Source organism: Bubalus kerabau, chromosome 22 (assembly GCF_029407905.1).
Source record: "Bubalus kerabau isolate K-KA32 ecotype Philippines breed swamp buffalo chromosome 22, PCC_UOA_SB_1v2, whole genome shotgun sequence".
Classification (NCBI taxonomy): Eukaryota; Metazoa; Chordata; class Mammalia; order Artiodactyla; family Bovidae; genus Bubalus; species Bubalus kerabau.
In genome coordinates, this window is record NC_073645.1 from 25,075,767 (window position 1) to 25,088,606 (window position 12,840).

Genomic DNA, 12,840 nt, shown 5'->3' on the forward strand with positions numbered 1-12,840 from the left:
AAAATAACAGTATGAGTAGGTTGATCGCTCAGGTGTTCCCTCCATTCTGTATACACAGCCCTGTGTACACCAAGCACCCTGGACCATCTCTTCCTCTGAACATTTCTTTAATTCCTTGAGTCTCTCAAGAGTTTCAAGGGGGCGCTGTGAATCTGGTTACCAGGCAGCCAGCAAGCTCTCCCTTCCTTGGAGCTGCCCAGCTGCCCCGTCTCCCTGCTGGTAACCAAGCCCTTGTCTGCCTTTCGAGCCACCCAGCCCTTTCTTATTGTTGCTGTCTGTTTCCATTGGCTCCTTTTATTCTCCAGGTTTTCCTTGACTCTGATGTTTTTTCCCCCTGCTGCACAACAAGCCCTTCTGATCTCTGTGAAAGGCAAACCCGTGTCATTCTTCCAAATCATCATTGTATGACATGTTTTTATATCAGGCGGACAAAGGAGCTATTTGATCAGGGGGTATGGTGTGTGATTGTAAGAAATTCAGCTAGTCGGTGGCAACCATTGTTCCCCAAGCGGCTCCCTGACCCCATTCTGTTCCAGGAAAAACTCCCTGAGAGTGGCCTCTATTCATGGAGTCACACCAGTCCCCAGCCGCGCTCCAGGAGCGCGCTCAATTCCTAGCGCTGTCACCGATAGCTGCCCGGGCCACCCTTTAACTCTTTCATCAGCATTAGGTTTCCAACCCCACAGCTGTTATCACGGCCGTGAGCTCAGGGGGTTAGAGATACAGGCATGCTCTCTGCTCTCCCTCTTATCTGGGAGAAATTCAACCTTCCTTTGAAATGGTCATTTGGAAATTACCCGTCTGCTGCTTTCAGCGCAGCAGGCCTGGTTCGCATGCCCTGCCCTCCTCAGTTTTCCCCTGAGGACGGCCTCCCCAGGTCTGCCAACTCACAGGCCCAGCTGCTTTGCGCTGGGCCTCCTGGTATAGAGTCTGGTGGCACCCCAGGACTGCTTTTGATTGCCTGTGGTGGGGCCCCCAAGTCTTCGGCAGATTGTCAATTAGTCCCCTGAAGCTGAGGAAATACTTCCACACACCAGCAAGCAGTACTTGCTTGGTCTTCCCTTTCCTTCCCTCCAGTACACACGGGGCCCCTGTATGTGTAAGGCCTTGGGTTGGGTATTGTACAAGAGATGGAACTATATAAAAACTGGCCCTGAGGACTCAACACCTCAGAGAAAATGAGACAAGTAGACATGTATCTGCAGAAACAACCATCACATTTTCTCATTATTAACGCCATGCCATTAACACAGTGTGAGGTATACCCAGACTGGCTTCCCTTGTGGCTCAGTTGGTAAAGAATCCGCCTGCAATGCAGGAGACCTGGGTTCAATCCCTGGGTTGGGAAGATCCCCCGGAGAAGGGAAAGGCTACCCACTTCAGTACTCTAGCCTGGAGAATTCCATGGACTGTATAGTCCATGGGGTTGCAAAGAGTCAGACACGACTGAGTGACTTTCACTTTCATACCCAGACTATCCTGGCCGAACTGCTTAGCACACAAACTACCCAACTGGTAATGTTCAAAACTACATAATTGTAAACTATGAATCTTTCAAAAGATCCAGGCTGCCCTAGTGTGTGGATCTTAGCCTTACACATCTGCAGAACAGCTCAGAAAACACTGGAAGATTCTGTGAAACATCTTAAAACCTAATCGCTTTGGGATTTTCCTTATTATCACTGTGTACATTGTACAGAGATGAGACACAGAGGGACTCAAGCAAAGCCAGTGGCTGAGGAAATACTCAAACCTACAGCCTGCGGTTAATTTTTTAATTCAGTCAGTTCAGTTCAGTCGCTCAGTTGTGTCCGACTAGTTCTGTTTTTCTCCAAGAAGCTGGTAATAGATGAGATTGTCACCAGTTCTTTCTAACTACTATCAGGGAGTCAAGGAGCCCAAAACCAATAAAAATGCCAGCTCAAGAATCTAGAATCCTAAATGAGGCTCCTTCTTGGCTTTATCCCCCATCAGTGTTTCTGTGCCTGGAGCCCACAGAATGGCCTTTCCAGTAAGAAAATCTGAGTCTGGTTCCTCCATCTCAATTCCTCTTTGGCTCCAGGGCAATACCCACAATGCAATAGCTACAGTATTAACATCTATGAGTGCAGTGACCAAATAATTTGTTTTCCAAAGTACTAATTCTTGTCCCAACATAGATGAACCTTGAAAACATTATGCTAAGTAAAAGAAGGCTGACACAAAAGACCACATATTGCATGAGTCCAGATATATGAAATGTCAAGAATAGGTAAACCTCTAGGAACAGAAAGTAAGTTAGCACTTTCCAGGTGTTGAGAGGAGGAAGTGAATGAACAGCTGATGGGTATGAGATTCTTCCTAGAGTGATGAAAATGCTCTGGAATTAGATAGTAGTAATAATTGCACAACTTTGTCAATATACTAAAAACCATGGAAAAAGATAGTGATTATAAATGCACAGCTTTGTCAATAATATAAAAAAAAAAACCCCACTGAATTGTATGCTTTAAAGGGATAGATTTTGTGGTATATGAATTATATCTCAACTAAAGAGAAAAGATGGGGGAAGGGAAGATAAATTATAGCTCCACATAAAAAAGAGAGTTTGTCATCCAAACCACTGTCAAGACATTGCAAGGTATTAATAACTACTCTAGGATATTTTGCATGAGCCAGGATATATTATCAGTCCATCTAGAGATAATCAACCTGATCCCTGGGTGCCACTTGCCTTTATGTCTTCCCCGAGGGGTTTAAGAGTGGCCTAGAGTCTACCCAGACCAGGATTCTCTGGCCACCATGCACGCATGGACCATGTGAATTGGTGTTTTCATTCTCAGCTTTTCTGCTCCTAAATTCCCCAGGCCATCTGAGATTCTGTTTCTTCTTGAATGCCCCTCCTCATTCGTAATAAGCTTTAAAGGTTTTCTCTACTGTGATATCTCACCCAAGATTTATCCTCTCATCCATTCATTCATCAGACAGTTAGACGGTACCTCCTGAGTCAGGCAGTCAGTAAAGCGACCCAGGAACAGAGATGAAAAATTCAAGTTTCCCTGCTTCCAAGAATTCAGTTTCTACTGAGAAGGTTGACATTAAAGTGAAAGGAAGTAGAACCACTCATGAGATAGAAGAATGTATTGGGTACAAGGAGGCCCAAAGAAGGGGACAGTTAACTCTTCCTGAAGCGGGGCGTGTCTAGATGCCTCTAGACTCCCCAGAGGCACTGGGGTTGGGCCTGCATGTGGCACCCCATGAGGAAAGCAGCCTTTTCTGCCTTAGGTTTCCTTTCCCACATCCCCCCCTCTCCTTGGTTCCTGCCCCAGGGTGGGCCTTGGCCCCCAGCAGCACACTGGGTCACTATCATTCACAGCTCTGGGCCTCTTTCCTGGGGTTGACCCAAACTCCAACTCAGACTCCCATTCTTGGGATGTCATCTGGATCTTTCCTTCCTAAGTGCATTGTGTTCTTGCCCACTTTTCTGCCCACTCACAAAGGCTTATAAGGTTAAGCCTCTTGACCAAGGTCACACAGCTGCTTAATAACAAAAGCCAGGCTAGAACCCAGGTTGAGTCCTGAAAGTGAAGTCCTTCTGAGCTTCCAGCAAGGGGTTTTATTTTCCTAACAAATTGCCTTTAACCAGGAGAGGGAAACCCCAGTCAATCCTAAGTCAGTTTTTTGTTTTGTTTTTCTATGTTTTCGCTTTAGCTTTCAACCTAGGCCAATCCAGGGGTGTCAGGGTGGTCCTCAGTAAGTGATTAGCAACCCGCCCACCAGGGTGCATGTCAAGGTCTCAGCACAAACATCAAGCTGGAACTTCTGATCACTCATAGCCTGTATGTGTAACACTAGTCCCTGTGCCACACGGCTCAGAACCCACAAGCCAATGGTGCATCTAACTAGGCAGAAGGAGCAATGGGATTTGTTCCCACCTAACACGGAAGAAAGGTTCACACTCAGAGGAGTTGGAGGCAGAAAACCTGGGAAGTTAAGCACTTGGGTTTTAAAGCCAAACAAGCCTGGGCTTCAAGTGAAGGAAGGCGTTCCTTCCTTTTCTGAACCTCAGTTTCTCCAGTTGGAGAATGGAGGTAACTTATTTAGGGAATAAAATCTTCCTGGGGATAACCCTTACTGCAGAGTAGCGTCGTGAGGATGAAATGAGGTGAGGCATGCGTGCGTGCTCAGTCACTATGTCATGTCTGACTCTTTGTGACTTTAAGGGCTGTAGCACACCAGGCTCCTCTATCCATGGGGTTTTACAGGCAAAAAGACTGGAGTGGGTTGCCATTTCCTACTCCAGGGGGTCTTCCTGTCCCAGGGATTGAACCTGTGTCTCCTGTGTCTCCTCCATTGCAGGTAGATTCTTTACCGCTGAGCCATCAGGGAAGCCCTGAGGTGAGGTATGTAAAGCGCTTAAACAGTCCCTGGTAGATAGTAAGCGCTTAGTTATCAATGATAACTTGGTAGTTATCATTACTATTTTCTTTTCTAAAATTACTTCTAACTCTTTAGAGTTCAAAACTCAAGATTGTTGGTCAATTCTCATGTTTATAGACCTATTATTTGACCCATAACGGTAAGGTCAAACACTAAGGCACCCAGGTTGGACTTCATTCATGTATTTACCAAAATTATGAAGCGCCTACTATATTCCAAGACTAATTAAGGAATTATAGTTATCAATAAGTAGTTATAGCTCAGTGTTATCAACAGATAATGTGTGAGTCCACAAATGATTGCCTGGGAGATACGACAGGGAGGAGGCAATTTCAGGCTTTGAAGGGCACAGAGCAGTTCATTAGGTAGAGAAAACAGCATGCAAGAAGACGAATGCATGGCAAAGCATGGAGGACTTGGGAAATGGTCAAAAAATATGTATCACTAGACTCTCCCACAAGAGCAGAAAGAGAGAAGTTTGGAAAGTTGTAGTCAGACTTGAATTTTATTCTGCGGGCAAGTGGAAACAGGAGATTTTTGAGCATGCAGGTGACTTGAGACAATTTATGGCTTTGTTTAGAAATTTTTGTTTAGGCTGCCTTGTAGTAGGAAGATTGCAGAATGAGGGGACAAGGTAGAGGGTTCTGGCCTGCTGCTGCTCTGGCTTCCAAGAGGAGGAGGAGTGGATTTCCTCCCCACTTTTTGCGTATGCTTTTGGTTCATCCAAATATCACACAGGTTCTGACGGACTTTCAAAGACTTCAGAATTTTATCGTTAACAAAATAGGGTTGAGGTGAATGCCTCTCAAAGTTCTTATTGTCAGTAGTATTCAAAACTGGTATTGATCTTAGAATCAAGACTCCTGAGTTTTACCTCAGACTCCTAGTTAATCAGCTGTATGAACTTGGGCAAGTAAGGCTCAATTCTTTAGTGCCTCTTGCCTTCAACCTTCAATTCTTCCACCCCAGAAATTCCCTAGCACCATGTTGGAACCTGTCTTAGGTCACTTTTTCCATTACATTCTGCTCTGCATTGTTAGTCATTGGTGTGCTTTGCAGATTGGAAAGACTAGAGTCAACAGATCTGGCTTCAAATCCTGGGTCAGCCACTGAGCAGCTGTGTGGCTTGGGGACATTATTTAACCTTGCTCAACTCTAATTTCCTTCTCTGTAAATTTGGAATATTGATAGCTAACACAGCGAGTCATTAGAAGGTCAATAGAAAGAATAATTGAAATAAAGTATCTAAACACAGTGCCTGAAACATTAAGCACTCACTAAAACAGAAGCAGAAGATGCTAAGAAGAGGTGGCAAGAATACACAGAAGAACTGTACAAAAAAGAGCTTCATGACCAAGATAATCACGATGGTGTGATCACTGACCTAGAGCCAGACATCCTGGAATGCAAAGTCCAGTGGGCCTTAGAAAGCATCACTACGAACAAAGCTAGTGGAAGTGATGGAATTCCAGTTGAGCTATTTCAAATCCTGAAAGATGATGCTGTCAAAGTGCTGCACTCAATATGCCAGCAAATTTGGAAAACTCAGCAGTGGCCACAGGACTGGAAAAGGTCAGTTTTCATTCCAATCCCAAAGAAAGGCAATGCCAAAGAATGCTCAAACTACCACACGATTGCACTCATCTCACATGCTAGTAAAGTAATGCTCAAAATTCTCCAAGCCAGGCTTCAGCAATTCGTGAACCGTGAACTTCCACATGTTCAAGCTGGTTTTAGAAAAGGCAGAGGAATCAGAGATCAAATTGCCAACATCCGCAGGATCATGGAAAAAGCAAGCGAGTTCCAGAAAAACATCTATTTCTGCTTTATTGACTATGCCAAAGCCTTTGACTGTGTGGATCACAATAAACTGTGGAAAATTCTGAAAGAGATGGGCATACCAGACCACCTGACCTGCTTCTTGAGAAACCTATATGCAGGTCAGGAAGCAACAGTTAGAACTGGACATGGAACAACAGACTGATTCCAAATAGGAAAAGGAGTACGTCAAGGCTGTATATTGTCACCCTGCTTATTTAACTTCTATGCAGAGTACATCATGAGAAACACTGGGCTGGAAGAAGCACAAGCTGGAATCAAGATTGCCAGGAGAAATATCAATAACCTCAGATATGCAGATGACACCACACTTATGGCAGAAAGTGAAGAGGAACTAAAAAGCCTCTTGATGAAAGTGAAAGTGGAGAGTGAAAAAGTTGGCTCAAAGCTCAACATTCAGAAAAGGCTAAGATCATGGCTTCTGGTTCCATCACTTCATGGGAAATAGATGGGGAAACAGTGGAAAAAGTGTCAAACTTTATTTTTGGGGGGCTCCAAAATCACTGCAGATGGTGACTGCAGCCATGAAATTAAAAGATGCTTACTCCTTGGAAGAAAAGTTATGACCAACCCAGATAGCATATTGAAAAGCAGAGACATTACTTTGCCAACAAATGTCCATCTAGTCAAGGCTATGGTTTTTCCAGTGGTCATGTATGGATGTGAAAGTTGGACTGTGAAGAAAGCTGAGCGCCAAAGAATTGATGCTTTTGAACTGTGGTGTTGGAGAAGACTCTTGAGAGTCCCTTGGACTGCAAGGAGATCCAACCAGTCCATCCTAAAGGAGAGCAGTCCTGGGTGTTCTTTGGAAGGAATGATGCTGAAGCTGAAACTCCAGTACTTTGGCCACCTCATGCAAAGAGTTGACTCATTGGTAAAGACCCTGATGCTGGGAGGGATTGGGGGCAGGAGGAGAAGGGGACGACAGAGGATGAGATGACTGGATGGCATCACCGACTCGATGGACATGAGTTTGAGTGAACTCCGAGAGTTGGTGATGGACAGGGAGGCCTGGCTTGCTTTGATTCAGGGGGTTGCACAAAGTCGGACATGACTAAGCGACTGAACTGAATTGAAAGAATATTTATGTGAACATACTATGCACACATACATTCACAAGTGTACTGTGGGCTTAAGCATTATGAATATGTTATCTTAAAACATTTATGAATATGGGCTCAGTAACAATATGGATATTATATTTATGCCTTGATTTTCTTCTCTTTAAAAGGTAATGATGCTATCTTGACTCATCTGCACTGAACAGTTGGAATAAAATTGAAAAACGCACCCATTTGTAATTGCCTGTTTGATATCTGACTATTGTCTGTATGCAGTTTCTCCTACCAGACCATGAAGTCCTCAGGAACAGGAACAAAATCATTGCTTTCCCTGTGGATGAGCAGTGGAGTGGAGCCTAGGACTTGGTCCCAGGGAGTGGAAATAATCCTTTCTAAGGCCCACATTCCACATGAAGCCAGTCCCCAGGTTGGGAGATGCCCTCCAGCCCAGTCCACCACCCATTCTCAGTTGCCTCCTTTGCTGACTACACAGGCTCAAACACAGGCATCACAAAGTTGACTTCAAGTTTGTCCTTGAACACAGTATCTTAGCCCAAGCCCCAGTCACTAATGACAGCCAGAAGTCAGACCTTCAGATGCCCAGATGTTGGGGAAACAAGCAGCCAGAGTTGGATTCGACTGAGCGACTTCACTTTCACTTTTCATTTTCATGCATTGGAGAAGGAAATGGTAACCCACTCCAGTATTCTTGCCTGGAGAATCCCAGGGACGGGGAAGCCTGGTGGGCTGCCGTCCATTGGGTCGCACAGAGTCGGACACGACTGAAGCAACTTAGCAGCAGCAGGGTTCTTGAACTCGAACAAGAGATTTTAAGACTTCAGAACCTGGTATGGCAGAAAGCACTTAAGCACCTCAGAGTCCAAAAGTCCTGGGCAGATCCTAGGTTAACCACTAACTAGCTCTTTCACTTGGGGCCAATTGCTTAATTCGTCTCAGCCTTGGTTTCCCTAATGGTAAAATGGCAATGGTCATACTGATCTTACAGGGCTATCGTGAGGTTGAGAAGTAACACCTGCAGCACCCTGGCACCTGATGGATACTCAGTAAATGGTCACTTTGGTTATTACTCCTCCCTCCCGTCCCTTGGGTTTGCTGGCAAGCCCGCCACTGACCAGCCCAGCGGCCCCCTAGAGTAAGTGGAAGCAGCTGGGAGGGGGGCGGGGAGGTGGGGAGGGGAGGGGGCCGCTTGAGGAACTGCAGGCCAGCCCTGAGGGCCTCACAGGGGATATTGGCCCTGGCCACAGGTGCACCAATTACTCTCCCCTGGAAAGCCTAGGGGTGCCCTTCCCCCTCGTTTTCCCACTCAGCTCCGCTGACCTCTGGTTCTGCAGCCGGTGGTGGCAGCTCCCCAGCACCAGTCTGCTGGCTGGCCGTTCGTCTTCAGGTTTCACGGCCTCCCTGAGGCTCCCCGTGCTTTGCAAGTTTTCCCTCCCTTTCCCCGGCCGCTTCCCGGTTAGCCTGGGAGCCTCTCCGTGGCAGCTCGGGTTTCATTCCTGGGAGCTTTGTTCCAAATGGAAGTTTCTGGTTGGGATAATCCCTGGGTGTGAGTGGTCAGTGCAGGAAGAGACAGGAGCCTCTCTGAGAGGCTGTGGGAACAGGCCCGCTTGTCCAGGTGCTCTGAGAGGGGAGCAGGGCTGAGGGGGTGGCCTGAGCCCACCCAGCCCTTTCTCTTTGGAGGGTCCTTGCCACCATCTTCCCCTGAAGGCCACAGAGGACCCTGCTGGGCTCAGGGCCCCCGTCTCCCTCATCACTTGCCCCAGTGGGAATGTCAGGCATGGAGGGGAATCTGAGGGGGTCCCAGCCCCTGAGCTGACCACAGCAGATATCGTTTACACCCATTTTATGAATATGCCTCTATACAGGTTTTCCTCAGGAAATAAGGTTCTGCCACTAAAGAATTTTTCAAAACAAATAATCTAGGTTAAATCTTTACCTTCTAGATGAAGAAACTAAGGTTCAGGAAAGAGGAGTTTCCCTGAGGATCCCACAGACACTCATTCTCAGCTGCCAGGTTCTCTGTGGGCCTTTTATGACTCAGTGCTGACCCCCTGCAGCCCACGATATGGCAACCCAGGTTTACTTGTCTGTGGACCCCAGCACCCGGGGGCTGCCTGGGTGCCTTGTCCTTCTCTGAGCTCCAGTGACTCAACAGTCGGTCTGCATGGGACAGGGTTGGGGCTGAGAGGAGTCAAGCTGAGCTCCATCAGAATCTTGAGCTAGCATGGCCTCAACCCCGAACCATCAGCCCTCCACCCTGAACCCCTTTTCTCCCCCAACCCCCGCTGTTCTCTATCTCAGCCTTTCCCACACCTCACTGGGGCTGACTGTCCAATAGCAGCTCTCGGGTCTGGAAGGGAAACTTCGGTAGTCAGGGGTCCACCTCACTTACTCACCAGTGCCTCCCAACTCTCGCTTTAACACCTGGCACAGAGGAAGTGCCCAGTGGACTGGCCCTGTATCCATGAGAGGCCCTGGGGAGGGAAAGAGGCCTGAGCCAAGATAAGGAGCCTTGATTGTTGGCGCTTTGGGTTTTCTGTGTGCTCTCTTTGAATTCTTCCTAACTCCAGACAACTCAGATTTGACTCTCTCTCCAGCTTGCTGCCTTGGGGCTTGGGAGAGGGAGGCCAGGTCAGTCAGAGAAGCAGGGCGGAAAGCACACCCCACCCTGCAGGACACCAGCGTCTCTATGCCCTCACTTGTCCCGGGCTTTTGCCTGGCGCACCTGCTGCTGTGAGAGGGAGAGCAAAGCCAGGTGTATGTGCTTGAAGGCCTCACCCTTCATCTCACCCAGCTTCATGGCTACCTTGGGCCCTTGTAGATTCTGCCTCCTCCCCCCAGCTCCTCAGGGTGCTGCTTGGATGACAGCGTGGTGCACATCTGGGCTCCTAGGACCTTAGCCCAATGGGCCGTCCCCCAGAGCCCGTCCCCACAGCCGCCACCATGTATCAGGACACTCTTCAGGACCCCTTACACACTCCAAGTGACAACTCTCGAAGGTGGAGCCTGTTTCCCATTTTGCAAGTGGGGAAACTGAGGCCTAGAGAGGTTCATACAGTCAGGGAGCAGCAAGGCCAGGATTTAACTTCTCTCCATCTGACTCCAAAACCACAGCTGATTTCTGGCTGGTCCCAGTGCCATCTCTGCAAATTCCTTCTCTGACTGTGCTGAGGCTTGTGGGGTGGGGCTGCAGCTGCCTCATTAGTGTTAGTGGTCACTGCAAACTCCAGGGGTGTTGAGGGGAGGAAGAGAAGGCTCCCTTCCCTTTCTCTCTGTTTGCTTTTGATGAAACTGCCCCCACCCGGAGGCCTGCTTCCTGGGCGGGCTCCTGGAAAGGGCCCACCACCACACCAGACCCCTCCACCCTCACACACCTGTGCACACTCCCATCTTACCAGGCTCCCGGGGGGGGCAATAATAACCATCCAGACACTGACTGCTAAGGCCCTGACCCTCCTCACTCAGCACAAACCTTTAGCCTTTTGGTCATGGCTCACCTTGTCTTCAGCTTTTATCCAGAGCTCCAGCTACCAGTCATGCCTAGCTCAGGAGTACCCCTAGAAGTTACTCCCTCTTAGGAAACCCCTCTTCTACTCTGCCCAGGACCCCTCACCCCACCAGGGAGGATTGAGCCTGGATTAATGGAAGTGACTGGAACTTGAGCCCAAGGCAGAGAAGTCTGCCCCAACTCTCGGAAGCCTAAGTCCCAGCATCCTACTGACCTGGCTATCCTATCAGAGCTTCGATCAGGCAGATCCTACATGGTGTATTACCCATGGTGAATGTTTTATGAGCTTACTCTTCATTACTGAAGGCTGCAGGAGGCAGGCAGAAGAGGGGAATGGTACAGAAAACCCAGGGAGCGGCTGGGCAGGGAGAGAAGGTGGGAGGTGGTGAAAAGGCCCAGTGAAGGTTATGATGGGATGGGGATTTCTCTGTGAAGAAGGATTTAGCAAAAGTTGGTCATGTTCATGTCTGTCCAATTGAAATGATTAAATGTCGGTGGCTGGAAACAGGGAAGAGTCCAAGAAGGTAGAGTTTTGAACCTGGCTGTTTGGGAGCTGTGTGCCTGCGGGCAGACAGAGGGGCAGCTGGAATTTGGGGTTGGCCCTGGCTACTCCTGCCCTTGAAATTCACTGGCTGGTTCTCCAGGCAGTTGGCTTGTGTCTCAGGGCCCAGTGCCCCGGCTCCTCGAGGGCTCACCGTTCCGCCGCTCCCAGGCTCCAGGCCCAGGTGTTTTCTGGTCCTCTGCACTCAAGGTAGGAGGAGCCTCAAACAGTGCTGAGTTCTGTGCAGGCTTCTTCCAGGCTGACCTCTTGTTTGAGCATCTTCAGCCAGGCCCAAGCTAGAGCCCATCTGGTTCTTCATGATGGGGGGCCTGGCCTTAATCCCCAAGTGCCAAAGCTTGGGACCTCACTTGGCATAGGATCATGCCCTGACTCTCCTCCCCGAACGTCCTCCCCCTAGCATACATAAGGGAGGGGAAAGGAACCCAGATCCAAAAACCCAACAGTGACCCCAACTTGCTTCACTAACATCTGTCATCTGCATGGTTTCCTCTAGCATCTGCCAACCAGAAGAAGAGGGGTATGCATGAGGGTCAGCTCTAGGGCCTTTCCAGATGGACAGTTAGTTCTTGAGGGTCAGCAAGAGATCCAGATGGGGAAGCAGGGCAACCAAAGGGGTCCTATCAGCACAATCTCCCACAGTAACATGGGGCTTGGGGATCCTTTGGAGTTCTTGCCAGCTCCCCATCTGTCTTGCTACCACTTACTCCTCCTCTCCTGCTCTCTCTGGCTTTTAATTCCCCTTCACTCTCTCCTTTTAAATCCTCTGGTTGCTATGGAAACCCAACAGCAGGGAAGGAAGCAGAATCTGGGGAGGTTCTGAGACATCCATCCCAACAGGCCCCCTTAGATGCTCGTTTGTCAGGTTCTGGAGATACTCATCTCAGCTTGAGAAAATGGGGGTGAGCTTGTACTGGAAGCCTTGGACCCTCTTTAGTAAGACTATGATGTCCAGATGGCCTCAGAGGGTCACCCATCCCAGGACCATCCTCAAGTCTCCCTGACCTTCAGGCATTTCCTAAATCCTGACTCAAGTCCCGGATGCAGAGGACCCCCAACCCACCTTCTCCATTCAACAGCCTCCACATCTACTCTTACTTTATTAGTTGATTGCCTCGACCAATGTTAAGTGAACACCTACAGTGGGCCAAGCACTGTTCTAGGCAGTAGATATTCATCATGAACTGAGTCAAAGTCCCTGGTTTCTTGGGAGGAATAGGCTGACCAAAAGTGAGTAAATAAATAAAACACAAGAGAATGTCAGATAGTAATAAGTGTAATAAAGAAGAGAAAGCAGAGTACAGCAGAGACCTATATAATGAGCAGTAAGCCCTCCAGTAACCTAAAGGAGAAGTATTCCAAGCAGAGAGAACAGCAGTCAAAGGCTCTGAGGCAGATGGGAGCCTGGTTTGTTTGAGAAGCTAGGGGGAGGTGTG

The 12,840-nt window shown here is 48.3% G+C and overlaps 1 long non-coding RNA gene across 4 annotated transcripts in view; it reads right to left on the bottom strand.

Moving 5' to 3' along the window:
• Positions 1 to 12,354, bottom strand: part of LOC129637025 (uncharacterized) — a 40,452-nt gene extending 28,098 nt beyond the window's left edge. The window contains exons 1-2 of one of the 4 annotated variants that reach the window (XR_008707294.1): positions 9,734 to 12,354; positions 8,658 to 8,861 (exon numbers count right to left, since the gene is read on the bottom strand). This is a non-coding gene — a long non-coding RNA (uncharacterized LOC129637025). Of the gene's footprint in view, positions 1 to 8,657; positions 8,878 to 9,273; positions 9,695 to 9,733 lie in introns of those variants that run through there. The other 3 variants (XR_008707291.1, XR_008707290.1, XR_008707289.1) reach the window with 3 other exon arrangements.
• Positions 12,355 to 12,840: the final 486 nt, after the last annotated feature.